The following is an 18,949-nucleotide window of genomic DNA, read 5'->3' as shown; positions in this document are numbered from 1 at the left end:
TGCAAAGTTTACACACGATTCACAGCAGCAACCTTGTGCCACGCTCACTTAAACAATGCATGATTTTAGCAACTCACTCTCCACTGACTGATGAGCGCCTGACGGCAATGGTCAGACCTGCCTCGTGTTTGGCACTGCCCCAGATGAAAGGAAGGGCGAGAGCAGGGGAGGCAGGAAGGGGCAGGAATGGAGAGGGGGAAGAAGGAAGAGATAGAAAGAATTTTGCTGGGTCACAGTATATTGACACAGATTTTTACAGGAATGGGTACGCAATACTCATTATACTGCTTCGTTTTCCTCCTTGGGTATACAGTAAAATCCCTCTCATCCGGCATTCGAGTATCCGGCAGCTTCAAGTATCCGGCACATTTTTCCCCGAGCCTTAAAATCAATAAAAAATCAATGTGTACTCATAAAATCGATTAAAATTCCCGCGCGAGGCATACTTTGTCCCCTCGCCACCAGAGCGCACTGCTTCGCGCCATCCGCGGCCCACTGCACTGTGTTTACTCAGTGACTCAGTCCCGCGTGTGCACTATTTATCGCCTGACGCCTTCATCATGCCTAAAGTTGTAGAAAAGAGGAAGCGTGTTGTGCTTACACTTAAGCAACTGATCAGATCAGCTGGTCTTTGTTATGGTAAGATGCGTGAGTGTAGGGTGGTGATTGTGGACATAATTTCACTTCTATTCAAGTATCCGGCAATATTCAAGTATCCGGCATGTCGGCGGTCCCGTTGATGCCGGATAAGAGGGATTTTACTGTATATGTGTATGGAGTGTCGTATAGTGTGCCGCAGTGTTGAGGTTCTTGGTTACTGGAACAGACTCCTCGCTTTAGTAATTAAGTAGAATATCATTGACAGGTTCAGTTGTCAATTGCACAAACATAAACAGCGGCACGGAATTTAATTGTTTACAGTCTTTCACCCTGATAAGTGTTGCGATAATCTCTCTCTCTCTCTCTCTCTCTCTCTCTCTCTCTCTCTCTCTCTCTCTCTCTCTCTCTCTCTCTCTCTCTCTCTCTCTCTCGTTCAAATCTTTACTTTTAAAATTCACACGTCCTTTTTTATGCACAATATTCTTTTGCGTTTCCTGGCGACGCGGTGCTGGAGGGAGAGGCAGCCATAGATCTCGTGGTTATCAGTCACACACGTCCTTGTAAAAACAAACATGACTTTTATTTGCTTTTCCATATGTATTCCTTCGTATTACATTTCCTCTTCCACCTCCTCTACATTTACATCCGTTACTCTGAAACATAACATACGTGTCTTAATTTAGAAAGAGCGTCGTAAGAGTCAATAAGTAAATGACTCTACCTCTCCTTGTTCCTCCTTTCTCTAATGCTTCTTGTTGTCCTTTCTCTAATGCTAGTAATAAGTGTAGAGTAGTGAACTTAAGCAAGGACATAGTGATCTGCTGTTGTTTGTATCCCTTTGTAATCCTCCTCCTTCTCCTCCTGCTCCTTATCCCCATCCTCCTTCTGTACTATCCTATCTCTCCCATTAATAGCTTAACGTAGAATACTTTCCTAGTCTAATAAGAACCTCTAGCGCTGTTGCTTCCTTTGTATTCCTTTGCAGTGGGCGTGTCAGCGGAGAGAGGGCACGGCAAGGACCACCGTAAGTCTGTCTAGTGACGCAAATGAACCCAGTGAACCAGGGCGAAGGGCGGGTCGGGGTGGGCCGGGGCGAGGCAGAGGAGAGGAAAACTGAATAGTATAAATGGAGAGGCAAAACGGAAGGAAGGAGAGAACTGGGTGAAGGGAGAAGTAAGGTCATGTACCAAGGCTGGACCGAAGTAGTGACTGGGAGGAGCAGTGAATATCCCCCTTTTATGTGGTATAGATGTCTAATTGGGTCTTGAACGAGGAAGCAGGTGAGGGAGAGAGGACGCGTGGACGAGGTAGCGTGAAGAGAACGACAGGAGGGAGAGTAATGAGGGGAAAGTGAGGCGGAAGACTCAGGGAGGGAGCTGATCAGGGAGGTAATCAAGAAGCTTAGTACTGGTTAACCTGTTGGTAATATAGACGTCATAGGAAAATTAACACAAGATTAATAAAAATGTCACTAAGAAATATCAGAAATATCAGATGGAAATTAGGTTAGGTACGTTAGGTTAGGTTAGGTTAAGTTAGATTAGGTTAGGTTAGGTTAGGTTAATCTTCAAACACCCTACTAAAATCTTAAAAACGTACAATTTATTTCCACCCAACTAAATACACAATTATTCCCCTGTGACATTCCTCCCTTACGCACTTTTCCAGTATATTTTCCCCCTCCACGGAAGGCTGGCAGGACAAGAACTAGCGCTAGGCATATAATTACGGTGAGTTCAATTTCAAGGTGCTCTTCACTCTTTTACTGCCACGGTTGTGCTTAGTTTACATTCACGCACTGTGAGACTGCTCTTCATGGACACACAAGAGATAATAATAGGTCAATATTGTCTTTCCCAGTAAATATAAAAAACACGTAAGCAAAACAGAAGCAAGGGAACAAATCAAGGAGGTAGAACATGAAACCTGAAAAAAAAGCAAACAAATAAATGTGTATGAAAAACGAAAAATAAAGAAATGAATGGATAAAAACAAACAAAATAAGCAAATAAAATGAACAAAAATGAATGAATAAAACAAAACAACACACACACACACACACACACACACACACACAATCAATCAATCAATCAATCAAGCACAAACCAAACATAACAAAAAATACTAAACACACCCTCAAAATAATGCTTCGAAAATCACTGCTTCACAGATCCGAGGCTTCAAGAGAGCGACCTGAACCAGTAAGAGAAGCGACCAACCCTCAAATTCCCTCCCAGTCCACGTGGATGACCTATGGCAAGGACGTAGAGGGAGAGAGAGAGAGAGAGAGAGAGAGAGAGAGAGAGAGAGAGAGAGAGAGAGAGAAGCTTCATTATAGTAGCTTCCTTGAAGAGAGCAATTGGTAGGGGGAAGGGAGACTAGGGAAAGGGGGAGTGGGGGGTAGGGTAGGTGCGGGTCAGGGCCAGGATGGAAGGTCAGAAGCAGAAGGGATTTCCACCTTTCTCCAGACGGGGGTAGGGGACGGGAGGGGTTAGGGAGGGATAAAGGAGGGGAGGGAAGAGGTTAGTGATCGGAGGGACGGTTGGGGGGACTGGCATGTCTGCCCTACCTAGGTTTGGCAAGGTCACCACGCGGATGGGGGGGGGGTTAAAGGGAACGTACTGTAGGTGGTCACACACACACACACGCACACACGAGAGATGAAGCACTAACTGGATGGCCCGTTGTGTTTCATTCTCTCTCTCTCTCTCTCTCTCTCTCTCTCTCTCTCTCTCTCTGTGTGTGTGTGTGTGTGTGTGTGTGCCTGGGGAAAGAATGAAAGTAATAGTTACGCGGCGGCTTCGTGTGGCTGCGTTTGGGAAGTTGTATGGGCGCGGAACAGCCTTGCGGGAGGAGAGAGTGAGAGGGAAAGTATGGTGGTGGTTTTGGCATGAGAGGGAGGAGGAGGAGGAAGAGGAGGAGGAGGAGGAGTTGTCCGTCGGTTTCATCGGTGGTCACTTGTTTAGAGAGAGAGAGAGAGAGAGAGAGAGAGAGAGAGAGAGAGATACTCCTCACAAATTGATAAGGTTAATATCAAAACATCCACACGAAAAAAATAAACAATAACAAACAAACAAAAGTAAAAACAAAAAAAGAACACAACCAAGGCGAACTAATCTATACACATCACTATTTACACTTCCCTTCCCACAAAAAAAAAAAATAAAATAAAATAAATAAATAGATATAAGTATCATAACCCAACCAAAACCTTTACATGCACACATACAAACATTTACACATAATATACGGAAAGCTGCTAGGGGTTGTACAAAACAGAAAGAACCATATCATCCTATTCCTGGAAGATTAAGTTTTGATAGTTTTTTTTTTTTTTTTAGCGCCTTACTGACTCGACACACAACCTGATAATGATGATGACAATGACGATAGTTTCTTTTATTTCCTTTCTCTCTCTCTCTCTCTTGGTCATTCTCTCTGGCAAATAAAGCAGAGAGTATCAGAATATAAATTACGGAAAGCTGCGAGAGGTTATACAAAAAAAAAAAAAAAAGAAAAAAACAGGTATATCATTTAAGAATCACCTGTAAACATATGTTCATTTCACATTTCATAGTTCCTTATCAACTCGACTTTAACAACAATCATAATGACGATAATGCAAGATGATACATACAGCTTATCGCATGCATTACAGACGTACGAAGCAGACCCACGATACCAAGAAGAAGAAGAAGAAGAAGGTGATGAGAAGGCAAAAACAGCAAGTGAATGTCGGGGAAATTCTGTCGTCATGGCGGGGTCGAGGAGAAAAGCATGGAAAAAAAGCACTTGACGAGGAGTAGGAACGCGACCTCTAAGGCTCCTGCCAGGTGGTGGTCAGGCGCTTCTCCTCCCGAAGGCCACGTAGGTGAGTAAAAGGATGAGAAGGTGAGCGGAATAAGGTGGAGGACGAATATAGCATGATGATAAAGAAAGATTAAGAGAAAATGAAAGTGGTGAGGGATGATGAAGCAACATCAGCAGCAGCAATAACAGAGGAAGAAGGGAAGGAAGGAAAGAAGGAAGGGCGGAAGGAAAGGAGAAAGGAAGGAAAGGAAACAAGCTATGAAGGAGGAAGGGAAGGAAGGAAAGGAGGAAGGGAGGAAGGAAAGGAGAAAGGAAGGAAGGGATAAAGAAACGAAAGGAAACAAGCTATGAAGGAAGAAAGGAAGGAAGAACGTGAAATATGAATGAAGTGAGGAAGGTAACCAAGAAGTGGAGACAGGAAAGAAAGAAAGAAAGAAAGAAAAAGAAAAAAAACACAAAGAATGGACAAAACAAAGAAAGAAAGAATGTCAATATATAAACGTACAAAGTAAACAGGAAACCACCAAACCATGAAGAAAGAAATTATGAGCAAACATGTTCACTTACTTCACCAAACATGAGTAATACAACGGAAACTTAATGCTGTCGTCTTAGGAAAAGCAGAAAACAGTTCAGTAAGAGAGGCAACAAAATGACAGGAGAAGGAGAAAGAAAGAGAGAGAGAGAGAGAGGGAGAGGGAGAGGACGTGAGGAGGCAAGGGTAACGAAGGAATGCAGGAGGAGAGGAAGGTGAAGAGGAGAATGGAAGAACAGTGAAGGTCGGTAAGGGAAGAGAGAGTAGAGGATGGTGAGAGAGTTAAGGGAGAGAGGAAAGAAGTCGGGTGAGAGTGTGAATAGGAGTGAGAGGGGAACTTGAGAGAGGAGAGAGAGTAAAAGGATTAAGAGAAGTGAGGTGTAAAAGGTGAAAAGTCAGAACGAAAGAGGTAAAGAAGTGAAAGTAAGGATGAATGAATGAGAGGGATAAGATCAAGAGAGAGAAAGAGTAGAAGGAGTATTGGTAGGACTGAAAAAAGATAAAGAGTAAGAGGACTGAAGGTAGAAGAAGTGAGAGTAGGAATGAGATAACAGGAGTGATAACAGAAAGAGTGAGAATAGAAATAACAAAGATATAGCAACACACAACACCACACTCCAAATTCTCTCTCTCTCTCTCTCTCTCTCTCTCTCTGGGTGGCTTTATGGTAAACTACTCGCTTCGCAATAGAAATAACAAGGGTTCGATCTCAGCTCACGGCAGTTTCCTCGTCAGGCTCCATATGACCTTCGTGTTGCGGTGTTAAAACTTAGACAATATACACTTTACACTTCCATCCATCGTACTAACTCCTCCCTCTTCCTTCTTGCAATCTCTCCTCACACTTCTCCTCCCTTCTTTCCTCTCCTCCTTCCTCTACGTTAATGGTTCCTTCCTTCCCTCCTTCCTTCATCACCTTCCTTATCGTCTTTCCTCCCCCTTCTCTCTTCTCTTCTTCTTCCTCCTCCATAAAATACGACACATCATGACTTAGTAGAAGGAAAAGTTAGTGTGAAAGTGATTGCAGACTGACGTAACACACACACACACACACACACGACATACACAGACACAACGACAAGTACTATAATGTTTAGTTCATAATTTACATAACCCAGCCACACACACGTACACACACACAATGCATTTCTCTATTATGTTATGCATATGAAGATGTGCGATTTTTATCTTTCTACACACACACACACACACACACACACACACACACACACACACACGTCTCCTACAGAAACAATCCTCTTTCACATACTTCCTCTAGTTCTTCTTTGCCTCTTTACCTCCCTCTGCCTATCCTCTTCCTTACAAATTCTCTTCTCCCTCCGTCATCCTTTCCTCTCCTCCTTCAGTTCCTTCACATTTTAACCCAAATATCGTTATCTCTGTACCTATCTACTATCACCTGTGCGGTAGGTAAGGGTTGGGAGAAGGAGGAGGAGGTATCAGTGCAGTATGGTTATGTAATCTCATTAGTCTGTTTCTCTGTGAGGTCATTGTCCCATTATGTTGGATTGGGGTCTCTCTCTCTCTCTCTCTCTCTCTCTCTCTCTCTCTCTCTCTCTCTCTCTCTCTCTCTCTCTCTCTCTCTCTCTCTCTCTCTCTCCACATTCATACACAAAGAAACAAATATTATTCTTCTTTTCCTCCGAATGTTTTTTTTTTTCTCTCTCTCCACATTCATACACAAGGAAACAAAGAAACAAATATTATTCTTCTTTTCCTCCAAGTGTTTTGTCCTGTTCTTTTTTCCTTCTATGTCAGTTTCGTTTCTTCTCATCCTCGCTCTTCACTTCCTCCTTCTCTTTCCTTCCTTATTTGCTATTTTTTTTTCTTGTTTTCTCTTCGTTTTCCTCCTCTTTTCTTTAGTTTCATTAGAAAATATAGTAGGTTAAGAAAAGCGGTGCAAAATTAATAAGCAGTAATGGAAATATTGCCATCTGCACGCCACACAAATACATGAGTTAGTGTTTGAAGGCGAAGACAGAAAACCAGTGAAGAAAACGGAAGGTGAGATTATTTGTGGGGAGTTCTATAGGAAAAGGAGGAGGAGGGGTAGGAGGAGGAGGAAGAGGAAGAAAATAAGAATAAAAATAATAAGAAGAATCAAGGAAGACGTTAAAAAAAGCAGGAAAAAATGGAAGAAAACGTGAGAAAACACACTTGATGACTAATAAAGTGAAACAACAACAACAACAACAACAACAACAACAACAACAATAACCACAACACCACCATTTACCAACACCATCATAATAATAATAATTCCACACTAGCATAATTTTAATCACCTCCTTCTGCTATTCCTCCTCCTACCCCTGTTCCTCCTACCTCTCCTCCTCCTCCTCCTCCTCCTCCTCCTCGTCCTCCTCCCCTCCCCAATAAGCAATAGGACTAGTAGACAAATAACATATATCCCAAGAACACCTGCCTAAGCCCCTCAAAACACCCCAAAAAACTCCCCACAAACCCAAACTCACCCCCTTCCTCGACTTCCCTGCATATCCCCACCAAAGCTACCCCAACCTACCTCCCCCCTGGTCTCCCGTCATCACGCCTCCCCTCACGTCGCGACAGTCTCCCCCAACAGCATCCCCTCACGTCGCGACAGTCTCCCCCAACAGCACCCCAGGAAGTCTCGCCCCGTTCCCATCCTTGATTAAGATGCAGCGCGGTGCCGGGTGTTACACGCACCGACGTAAACAACTACGCACCACACACACAAACGTGACCAAATAAATACAGGTAAAAAGTGTAGATGTTACAGTGTTGCTGACAATGTATGAGTGTTTGTGTGTTTGTTTGTGTGTGTGTGTGTGTGTGTGTGTGTGTGTGTGTGTGTGTGTGTGTGTGTGTAATTGTTATGTATGAGACGTAGTTGGAGAGCGTGGAAGGGGTGTTGTTGGAAAGTTGAATGACCCATCCTCTTCCTGCTTCCCCCTTCTTTCACCCTTTCTTCCCCTTCCCTCCTCTTCCTCCTCCTCCTCCTCTCCCCATCCACCTCTCTTTTTATATACGAGTACATAAGCATCACCTCCAGTTATGACTCATTCAGCAGCAGCAGCAGCAGCAGCAAGAGTAGTAGTAGTAGTAGTAGTAGTAGTAGTAGTAGTAGTAGTAGTAGTCAATCTTCACACATGTTGAAGCTACCTACGCATTTGGTGACGTAACCCAATGACAGAATCTGCCCAAGTGTTGACTTTTACGAGCCACAAAGCCACACGTTATATGTCCGCGGGAGTGATGCGCTGTAATGAGTCTTTTTTTCTTTTTAACACAGTGGGCCTCTTTCTATATATAGTCGGCCACAGGGATCAGTTTTAAGGTCATTATTATTTTCTTTTTTTAATATATATTAATCACCTAGTGGGATTAGTAGCGATGCTAGTGCTAGATGCTAGTGACACGAAGATAGGTAGATTAATTAGGTCTGATTCGGATGCCATCACCTTGCAGACAGAGTTGGAAAGGACTAACGAATGGACAGACAGATGGCAAATGCGGTTTAATATTAACAAATGCAAAGTACTCAACATAGAAGAAACCCACACAGTGGGTGCGAAATAAAGAACGAAGCTCTTATAAGTTATAGTTAGCTCTGATCTCCATCTAAGAAAACAATCCACATAGGCCAATAATAGGGCAAATCCGGTATTAGGATTCCTTTTAGGAGTGTTAAAAGTGGAAATCCCGAAATAATATTAAAATTATATTTAGCGCTGGTCAGACCTCATCCAGGTTATGCAGTGCAGTTCTGGTCCCCATATTACAGAAAGGAAACAGGTCTATTGAAGTCATTACAAAAGAGAATGGCTAAAGGGATACAGCGGATGAGAGGTATTACTATGGAAGGAGAATGAAGCATTGAAACCTACATTGTTTGGACCTGACAGAGGTGGTATAGGGGTTATAATAAGGGTGACGTAAGCAAAATTCTTAGGATCAGTAATCAAGAACAAGAAATAATGGGTTCAAGCTTGAAAAAGGTCGGCTGAAGAAGATAGGAGGGGATTAGTTTTCAAACAGAGCAGTAAATGAGTGGAATGGACTCAGTAATCAGGTTGTTAGGTCTGAGTCATTAAGGAGCTTTAAAAGAAGATTAGACACATTTATGGATGATGATAATGATGATAGGTGGAAATCGGAAGGCTTCATACAGGGACTACCACGTGTAGGCCTGTTGCCTTCTTGCAGCTTTCCTTCTTTTTATTATGGAGAAGTAAAAGGAAGAGGATGTTTTGAAGGGGAAAAGAATGAGAGAGAGAGAGAGAGAGATTGAAGAGTGGTGAGAAGCGAACAGGTGTGTGTGTGTGTGTGTGTGTGTGTGTGTGTGTACAACATCACCGCCACCACAAGTGTACCTTCTAATATTACAAAGGCAAGTGTCGGGAAATGCGAACGCTCTTAAATCAAGAGAAAAAAAAAATGTACGAGGAGAAATCTCTCTCTCTCTCTCTCTCTCTCTCTCTCTCTCTCTCTCTCTCTCTCTCTCTCTCTCTCTCTCTCTCTCACCGTACATCCATCACAGCCTTTCCAGTCACTCCCGTTCTCGGACATACACACAAATAGCCACACGTAAGATCAATCGTAAGATCAGAACTTTTACGCACCACGTCGTTTATTAGTATACAGGTGAATGGGGACAGGTGTGATGGCCGACGAAGGTAAGGAAGAGAGGGAGAAAGAGAGAGAGAGAGAATGACGAGAGGGAAAGGTGAGAGGTGTGATGAACTGTTACCATGTGCACCAAAGAGTCAGGTGATGTGGGCGGAGCGTCTGTCTGTTTCCTTCCACTCTCTCGGTAACAACAATAGATAAAGGGAACGCGACGCTGCCAGGAAGGATGAATACTGAGCGAGGGATGGGGAAGGAATAAATCAGCGGGATTTGATTAGGTGTTGTTTATGAGTGATTTACGAGTATTAGAGGAAACAATAGGGGAGAAAAAGAGGTCGGCGAGTAAGAAAGAAGTGGTGGAAATGTAATAAAAGTGAATAGATGAACAGGTGATTGGATTAGGAAAAATAACAGAGAATTTGAACGCTAAATGAATTGTGATGAAAACTAATCAAGAGACATAGGAGAAAGAGAATAGAATAGAGAACTGAGGTAGAAGAGTAATGAACAAGTGCTGAGAATATAACTAAAATATTGAACTAAAGATTAAACTTCCTAACCTTATTTTTAGCTAAAGCGACATGTCAACTCAAGGGATTTTAATAGGTAAATATCATAGTACGTTTAAATTAAGCCACACCATTCTCAACCCCACTCTCTCCTTGTTTCTACATTTCTCATACTCCCCTCCCTATCATTTCCATATAAGAGAGAGAGAGAGAGAGAGAGAGAGAGAGAGAGAGAAACACTCCTCATCCATTCCTCCTCCTCCTCCTCCTCCATTCCTCATTTTCTTCTCTTCCTCCTCCCCCTCTATTCTTCATTTATTTCTCCTCCTCCTTCGCCTTCTCCTCCTACTACTATTACTATTACCACCACTCTTCACCCATCCTCCACCTCAATTCCTCCTTCCTCCTCCATCTCCTCTCCCTCCATTCCTCATTTCTTCCTCCTCCACCTACTACGAGTACTACTGCAAAAGGATACGCAAAAGGATTTTTCTAAAGAACACCTGAGAATACCTGAAAAACGATGGAAATTGAAGGAAATAGTGACGAACAGACGCAGGCAGGGAAGAGGGAAGGTGTCGGTCTGGGTCCTGATGTTTTCACGGTGAGCGCTCTGAACGGGGCTGCAACATACAGTTTATTTAAACCTTATTTGGGCCATTTTGGGGAATATTTGTCTGTTTTCGCAGTTATTTCTGGCTCTCCTTCACCTCTGAATTTAGAAATACACGGAGGTTTAACTAAATATTGACGTAGAGGCAGGGAAGGAGTCAGGAAAAATGTCAGTCTCGGTCCTTATTTTTACGAACGGCAATTAATTTTGAAACTCGCGGGAACAAAGACGCCAAAACTGGACTGCACTATATATTCTGCCCTGCCATATACTTCAACTAACATTGACGGAGAGAGACTGGAATGGAGGGATGTCCCGGGTCTCGGTAATTTGATGACGTCACTGATGACGTCACGCCTTAAAATACGTACGTTAATCCATTTTGAAATTGAGCCCTCGAAAAAACGGAACTAGACTGGAATGCCTTATATATTCTGACTTGTAATATACTTTAAGATATACCTAGAATATAAAAATATTTCCAGCATGTCTAATAATAAAGAAAAATTCAAAACACGATCTGTAATTTTTACGAACGGGGCAACAAAAAACTTATAATGTCGAGAAGGAAAACACAGCCAGACTAGATTATGCTACTTTTTCTGAATACAAAAAAAAAAAAAAATGTACTTTTCAGGTAAATAAAGAAAAGATAAATTTCTCGTCATATAAAGAAAATATTTTTTTAAAATCTAGCAACGGATTTATACTAAATATGAAAATACTGACAGATTAGATTTTATTGGATATTATTACTTAGGATACATTTCTTATATTTTTTTAAGTCTTTAATCAAACACAAAAACAGTCCTAGGCGTACAAATAAAAAAAAAAAGATAATTTATAAAATGACGAAAGTGTTATTTTTAACCGGATAAAAAAAAAAAAGCTACACAACATTTTATTATATACTGTAACTTACTATACTTTTCTATCAATAAATTAAATATTAAAACAATGCAAACTCCACCAATAAAAAAATAAAATTGTGATACAGAGCCGAAGTAGTTTTTTTTGCAGCACTCCTCCGTACCTCTTGCTCCTCTCCCCTTCCCCTTACACTCCTCCTCTCCCTTCCACCTCCACCTCCTCCACCTACACCTACACAGCGAGCCTTTAAATCACCTGGAAACACCTGCAAAACCCTAAAAATTACGCTAAATATGTGACGGAAAATTGTTACCTCAGCCGCGGCGGGACGGGGCGGGGGTTGGAGGGGCTTGGCGGTGCTCGGCGGTGCTGGGCGGTGCTGGGCAGGTTGGAGCGCCAAGAATACCGTGGTGTGGTTGTGTGTTGTGGTGTGGTGTGGTGTGGTGAGGTGTTGTGCGGTATGGTATGGTTTGTGGTGTGGTGTGGTGTAGTGGTGGTGGTGGTGGTGTCATGTGGTGTGGTATGGTATGGTGTGGTGCTGTGGTGTTAATACTACACTCCCACAAGCTTAACTGTCCTGTGTGCGTGTGTGCGTGCGTGTGTGTGTGTGTGCGTGCGTGTGTGGTTGTGGTACCAATCAGAGACGAGTCACAAAGCTGTATAATTGGTGTTAACCCTTAAACTGCCACTTTACTGTGTGTGTGTGTGTGTGTGTGTGTGTGTGTGTGTGTGTGTGTTTAATTTGTTGTTTAATTTACTTTGTATGTAAGTTACTCTCTCTCTCTCTCTCTCTCTCTCTCTCTCTCTCTCTCTCTCTGTCTGTGTCTGTGTGTGTGTGTGTGTGTGTGTGTGTGTGTGTGTGTGTGTGTGTGTGTGTGTGTGTCTGCAAGCCATTCTGCGCATAAAAATCAGAACCTCATCATCGTGTTTGTTCGTTTGCCTGTTTTAGTTTGCTTGTGATCCTGTGTGTGTGTGTGTGTGTGTGTGTGTGTGTGTGTGTGTGTGTGTGTGTGTGTGTGTGTGCATCATTTCAATTGTTTCCGTGCATGTGTACAAGAACGTATGTATGTATGTACGTATGTATATATTATGCATGTACGCTTTCATTGGTGTATGTACTCCTATGGCTTCCTACTTGATGGAGCAGAGTTCCTATCCCTATTTTTAGCTAAGGCGACATGTCAACTCAAGGGATATTAATAGGTAAATATCATAGGTCAGAAGTCGTGACGTGTCAATTAAACCACACCTTTCTCAACCCCACTCCATGTTCCCCCTCCCCATCCCCACTCCCTCCTTGTTTCTCCATTTCTCACACCCTCTCCCTATCACTTCCATCTAAGACCCTTCTCTCTCTCTCTCTCTCTCTCTCTCTCTCTCTCTCTCTCTCTCTCTCTCTCTCTCTCTCTCTCTCTCTCTCTCTCTCTCTCTCTCTCTGATAACTGAGATTTCTTCGAAACAGACTAAAAATCCTGATATTTATGATTACTTAAAATTACTTAAAAATTACTTAAAATTACTTAAAATTGCAATGGCAGGACAACTTCTTGTATCTTTCATCTTTCCGTGGCTCTCCAGTATCTAATCCGTAAGCCCAAGGAAATATTGCTCTCTCACCACCACCCTCCCCGTGCTCCAAGCCCCAAGCCACGTGTCGTGTGTGTGTGTGTGTGTGTGTGTGTGTGTGTGTGTGTGTATGTTATACAGTATATACTTTCCTGCATGTACAGGTTAAGAGAGAGAGAGAGAGAGAGAGAGAGAGAGAGAGAGAGAGAGAGAGAGAGAGAGAGAGAGAGAGAGACGGGTCGGGGTGAAGAAGGAATAAGAAGCATGAGGGAGGGGGGGGTAAGAGGGACAAGAAGGGGGATGTGGAGCGGGCGAGGAAGAAGGCAACCTAAGATACATGTCAGAGGCAGCTCTAACCAAAGACAGCAGCTATAAAAAAAGAATGACAGATGTCACTTTTGTTAGAAATATAAGCAGGAAAACTGCATCATCAAGCAGGGAGCCGTCTGTACTATTGCACTTATGTTTCAATTTCACTTGCCATTTACGCCCTAACGACTAGCCCTCACATAAGAAATAACTCGTAAAACGTCTCAAAGTTTACAAAATAACAATACAGGTTCAAAGATAGGAAAAAACAACGATATCTGATAAAAAGAGTAGAATGAGTCAGAACGAAAGTGAGAGGAAGGGAGAGGAGGAAAACATAGAAAGGAAAAACATGATGGAAGACAGGGAGAGGAGAATGTGACAGGAGAACGTGAGGGGGGAAAGATGGGAGAGTGGGAGCCCCGACAGTTATGTATACAGCCACATATGCCACTGTTGATTGTTGGAGCGGAATGCTAAAGAGTATTAATCACAAGAGAATTCTGAACACAGGTGCTACGACTCTCTCTCTCTCTCTCTCTCTCTCTCTCTCTCTCTCTCTCTCTCTCTCTCTGTAATGGACGTTTTCCTCAGTTGTATACTCATTACCTAATTGGGTTTATATCCTTCCTCTTCTGCATCTCTCTCTTCCTCTTCCTCTTCCGCATCTCTTTCTCCCTCTTCCTCTCCCGTATCTCTTCCCCCACAGTCAAATTTTCTCCACAAGAATCCTACATCTCTTCATTGCAATTTTTCAGTACCTGCATTCATTTCTTTTCATCGTGCGCCACTTCCTCCTCGTAGCTTGAGTCTCATTCATCTTCCTCCTGAACGCCTTTGGTCCTCGACGCCTCAAACTGATTCGCCTCGTGCTCCATGCGTGTTACTTCAGCCAGCTTTCCCCGCCATCATTTTGTTTCCCGTTTTCAGTACAAGCAGTCCAGGGCTTCCACGTGACCTAACACACTCGCCACTCATCATAATCACTCATGTCTTAGTCTGTATCTTGTATTCAAATTGATTCACACGCCGTAACCTCGAATATTCAACTTGATTCTTTTTTTTTTTTTTCGTTTAAAGCAACAGCCGCAGCCTCTGCTATTAAAACTATCGGACTGGAATTCCGCCACAGCTGGATCAAGATTAATTCTATTCCAAATGTCAGTTTTCATTGAAAATGTAAATTTCGTTATCACAGCTGTTATTTTAATCTCTCTCTCTCTCTCTCTCTCTCTCTCTCTCTCTCTCTCTCTCTCTCTCTCTCTCTCTCTCTCTCTCTCTCTCTCTCTCTCTCTCTCTCTCTCTCTCTCTCTCTCTCTCTCTCTCTCTCTCTAACACAAAAAAATGTTACCCTAATCTTTACGAGACAGACAGGCAGTAAAATAGGAAGCTAAAATCATCTCACTCCATTTTTCTTTCTCCCAGAGTACTGTGTGTGGATGGAAGGGGAGCAGGAGGTGGGGAGGAGTGGCAGGGAGGGGCAGGGCGAGGGATGCCGCCCCTTAGATCAAAGGGATGCCGGGGTTCACGTAGATTGTATAATTCTATGTTTTCTCTACAACTCCACCTGATAATTTTCGTATCGTGTAGGGGAGAGACTCACCCCAGCGCCCGCCACGTGGATGCCAGTGTTGTGGTGAGGATCTCGTATGGTGATGTGATAGTGATAGGGGTGGACGTGTAGTGTGGAAGCGGCATCTTCCGAGGGATTACGAAGAATTTTAAACACTAAGGGACTTGAAGATCTTTCGCTGTTTGGTGTTACTGTACTACAATAACTAAGGCAGCTGAAAGAGATGAAGGAAGGTGAGTGATTCTGAAGAACTCTTTCTAAATCAACATTATTTTCTTTTTATTTTACAATTGGAAACTATCTTTATTCTAATATATTTCCGTAAAATCTTAAATGATCCTAGATATTTCAGGTAATAGCTTGTTACAGCGTTCATAATTCAACACCCCCTTTGAATGAGTTTCTGAAATAAGTAACAATCTAGGCTTAAACTAATGGCTAGGGGAGGGAGTGCAGCGAACCCACACACCATGGAACCTTTCTTGACACGCACCAATCTTTACAAATGCGTACACTTATCAGAATAACAATTTCCAATGATGAAAAGATACTTAAATAATAGATCAGAGATATCATTCCTAAGATATTATCCACTAGGAAATGCATGACTGTGACTTACTTACTTACATCAGTCATTATAGTTGACTTATTATTCCTAGGTGTGTATCATTCCTAGGAGGCGTGTGCTTTTAAATAGTGAGTAATACTTTAAACGGTCTCCTCTAGGACCTCTTCAGTAGTTTTTTTTTTTTTTCCTTCACCATTTTCTGTTGTCCTTGGTTGAAGCAATTCTTACATCGAAAAAATAGGCGGAGCAGAAATCAGTGGTGTCAATTGTGCTATTTGTAGTAGTAATCTAGTAAACACGACTATTATTGTTTGAGAAGGAGGGTATAAATTCTTGCTGGTGTGGTACTGTGCTGTGTGTGTGAAGGTGAGAGCTTAGAGCTGGTGGTGGTGGTGGTGGTGGTGGTGGAAGTGTTACTTAAACAAGTAAGATGGTATTGGTGGTGCGGTTATGGCTGGTTCACTCTTGTCGCTGAACATCTACCATGAAGGGTAATACTGATGTGGGTTGAATAATTAAATAGTAACACACACACACACACACACACACACACACACACACACGTCATCACCGCTGCCACGCTTCAGTAATCACAGCAAAGACACTAATGTGATGTGAAGGGAACGTCTGCACTGCACCATCGCATTTAATCCATTTCGTACCATCAACTGCTGTCTGCAACACGATCACCTCCCGCCCACTGGTGATGCAGAACATTATTATTCCCTCTAGATGCTGACATCGAAATGCTTCTTAGTACTTTTATAGTAATAAGTAGAATAATTAAGGAAGAAGTAAAGGAACACGACCAACTATAGCAACAACTAAAACGCAAACAACAACATGAGTAATCATTTATTCACTCATCCATTCACTTTTTTTTTTACGTATTAATGAGCCCGGTCAGAGGTACAAGAAAGTAAATGAATACATAAATAAAACTCGCTCAAATCGCTACTCCCGAAGAAAGAAACCAGTGGAGAGAAAACAGAAGCGTTGCCCAGTTTAATTTAGTAGACGTTCATGAACATTCACGTGACACCTTCAGTCCCTCACTCACTCAGTAAATCATTTCCTGTTCATCTGTATATGTACGTATATATTATTACACACTACCACAGTTATCATCCTCCTCTCTTATCTGGCATGTTGCGTTTGTTTCCGTGTCTGTTCCAGTACCAGCGTTATCAATACTCGTCTGCAGCTCTACAGGGCCTCGTTTCTGATCCTCATATAAAATGTACGGGCCACATCGCATCCTTTACTGAACACGGCGAGTGGTGCAGAACCCCAGCGAGGCACCACTCATGCCGCGCCTCCAGCATGCAGAAACATGTCCCACATCTAAATCTCATGTGAACCTGCATTTTAAATAGGCCAACACCGTGTGCACTCATGGAAAGCAAACAAATAAAAAAATGGAGAAAAGAAAGGATGCAGGCATTTCCGTCAGGCTTCAGGATTAAACAGCAGGAATAAAGCAAGTTGCCACGCTCGCTGCCCTCCACTCTGTTCCAGCAATGTTGTATTCCTAGCAGTCCCCTCCTTTGTATTTTTTTTTTTTTTTTAGAATACTGGATAACTTTCATATGATCTTACAAATATAAATAAATTGATGAATAAGTAAATTAACCTCTGTGGGAATATAAATCAATCAGTTACATATTTTACACGAGAATTTAAACCAACACTCGAGTGAGAGCAGCGGGCCAGTGACAATGATGTGCCTACGTGTCCTTAGGTAGTATAGTTATTGTGACGAAGGCGCCAACACCTCCTCTACATGCTGAAATACACAGCGGTAATACAGTTGAAAAAAAATATATGTAAAACTCCTGCAGACGACAGAACGAAAGAAATACTCGGGAGGAAATACTCGAGAAGCTGGAAGATGCTTGTTGTCATCATTATCTATGTATGTACAGTGTGGGAAAGAAGAATAACACGGGTGATGATGCTGATGATGATGATGATACTCAGACTGCTATTCATGCGCCACAACAAGGAAGCCGTATAATATTTCAGTAAAACTATAAAACAAAAGAAAATAAGACGAAGTAAAAGTAAATACGAGTGAGTGAAACTATAAAACAATAAAGAATAAGACCAAACAAAATGTAATAGCGAAAGAATCTACAAAACATACAAAAAAACAAGATGAGATCGAAACAAATGTGAGTGCAGGGGAAACTATAAAAACAAACATAACTAAGAAAAAATAAAAAATAAATACCAAGGCTACACTAGAAGGAAATGAAAAGGAAAAGAAAAAAAAAAAACAGTAATAATTCACGCAGCAGCTTAGCCTCATGTACAAACAAAAACAGACCATAACCCGGAAAGAGACGCCATTACCAGCAATACAGCGACGGAAAGTTCCATCTCCCCTTTCCCCACCACGGACATCCCCTTGCCAGACACCCCCACAGACTGGGACGCTCGAGCAACAGGTGGCACGCAGTGAAGCACACATTCATCACAGGAAGCTGCACCTCACCGGCTAAAGGCGAGCAGACGCAAGATGCCTGCGACTTGATCACTATACAACAAATTTAATGGAGGGATAAAAAGAACCAGTCAAGTCAGTGTTTTAATAATCATTTCAGGGGTGTTAATTCTAAATCTGACAACCATGTATCTCAGGCACGTCTCAGTTTTATGTAATAGCCTCGTACACTTTTTTTTTTTTTTTACTAGAAATATAGAAATATAATGAGAAAAGTGAGGTAACATTATAATTCATTGTCTTTTCACAAGAAACTGATCCAGTATATAATGAATTTCAGTATCTCAGCCTAATTAACACTAAACTATGAAGTCAGTATGCATTTGTGTACTTATTAGTATTTCCTTTGTTGTTTATGTGATGCACTTGGTTCGACGCGCATCAGATTCCAGCAAATATCACCTGACATGGCTGGGTTCCATTTCCCTGTGTACTTAATCTCCACTCTCGCTATGTCCTAATGAAACCTCTTTACATGTCCATCGCCGACAGCTCTCGCCTTTCCGGGAAAAAGGAAAGATGCGAATGCAGAAAATGTAGTATGAGTGACATGTTACAACTTTGATGTTGGAAGCTTTTGGTAAGTTCGTCATAATGGGTCTGTTTTTTGCTTTCCCGGAAGACCTCTACACACTCTTACACCCCCCAGCTGCTAACTCTGTACAAGGGCCTTATTATTATCCGTCCATGTATGGAGTATGCTTCACATGTCTGGGGGGGTTCCACTCATACCGCTCTTCTAGACGGTGGAATCAAAAGCTTTTCGTCTCATCAACTCCTCTCCTCTAACTGTTTTCAGCCTCTCAGCCATCGCCGCAGTGTTGCATCTCTTGCTGTCTTCTACTGCTATTTTCTACT

At 42.3% G+C, this 18,949-nt stretch overlaps 1 protein-coding gene across 2 annotated transcripts in view; it reads right to left on the bottom strand.

Annotated features, from left to right (window-relative positions):
• LOC135106560 (glucose dehydrogenase [FAD, quinone]-like) overlaps nucleotides 1-12,188 on the bottom strand; it is a 30,703-nt gene extending 18,515 nt beyond the window's left edge. The window contains exon 1 of one of the 2 annotated variants that reach the window (XM_064015767.1): nucleotides 11,883-12,188. The gene's annotated coding sequence lies outside the window, so the exon portion shown is untranslated. The remainder of the gene's footprint in view (nucleotides 1-11,882) is intronic. The other variant, XM_064015771.1, reaches the window with a different exon arrangement.
• Nucleotides 12,189-18,949: the final 6,761 nt, after the last annotated feature.

The sequence above is a fragment of the Scylla paramamosain genome, chromosome 13, assembly GCF_035594125.1.
Source record: "Scylla paramamosain isolate STU-SP2022 chromosome 13, ASM3559412v1, whole genome shotgun sequence".
Lineage (NCBI taxonomy): Eukaryota > Metazoa > Arthropoda > Malacostraca > Decapoda > Portunidae > Scylla > Scylla paramamosain.
The sequence above is the reverse complement of the archived record's forward strand: the minus strand, read 5'-3'. Positions and strand labels throughout refer to the sequence as shown.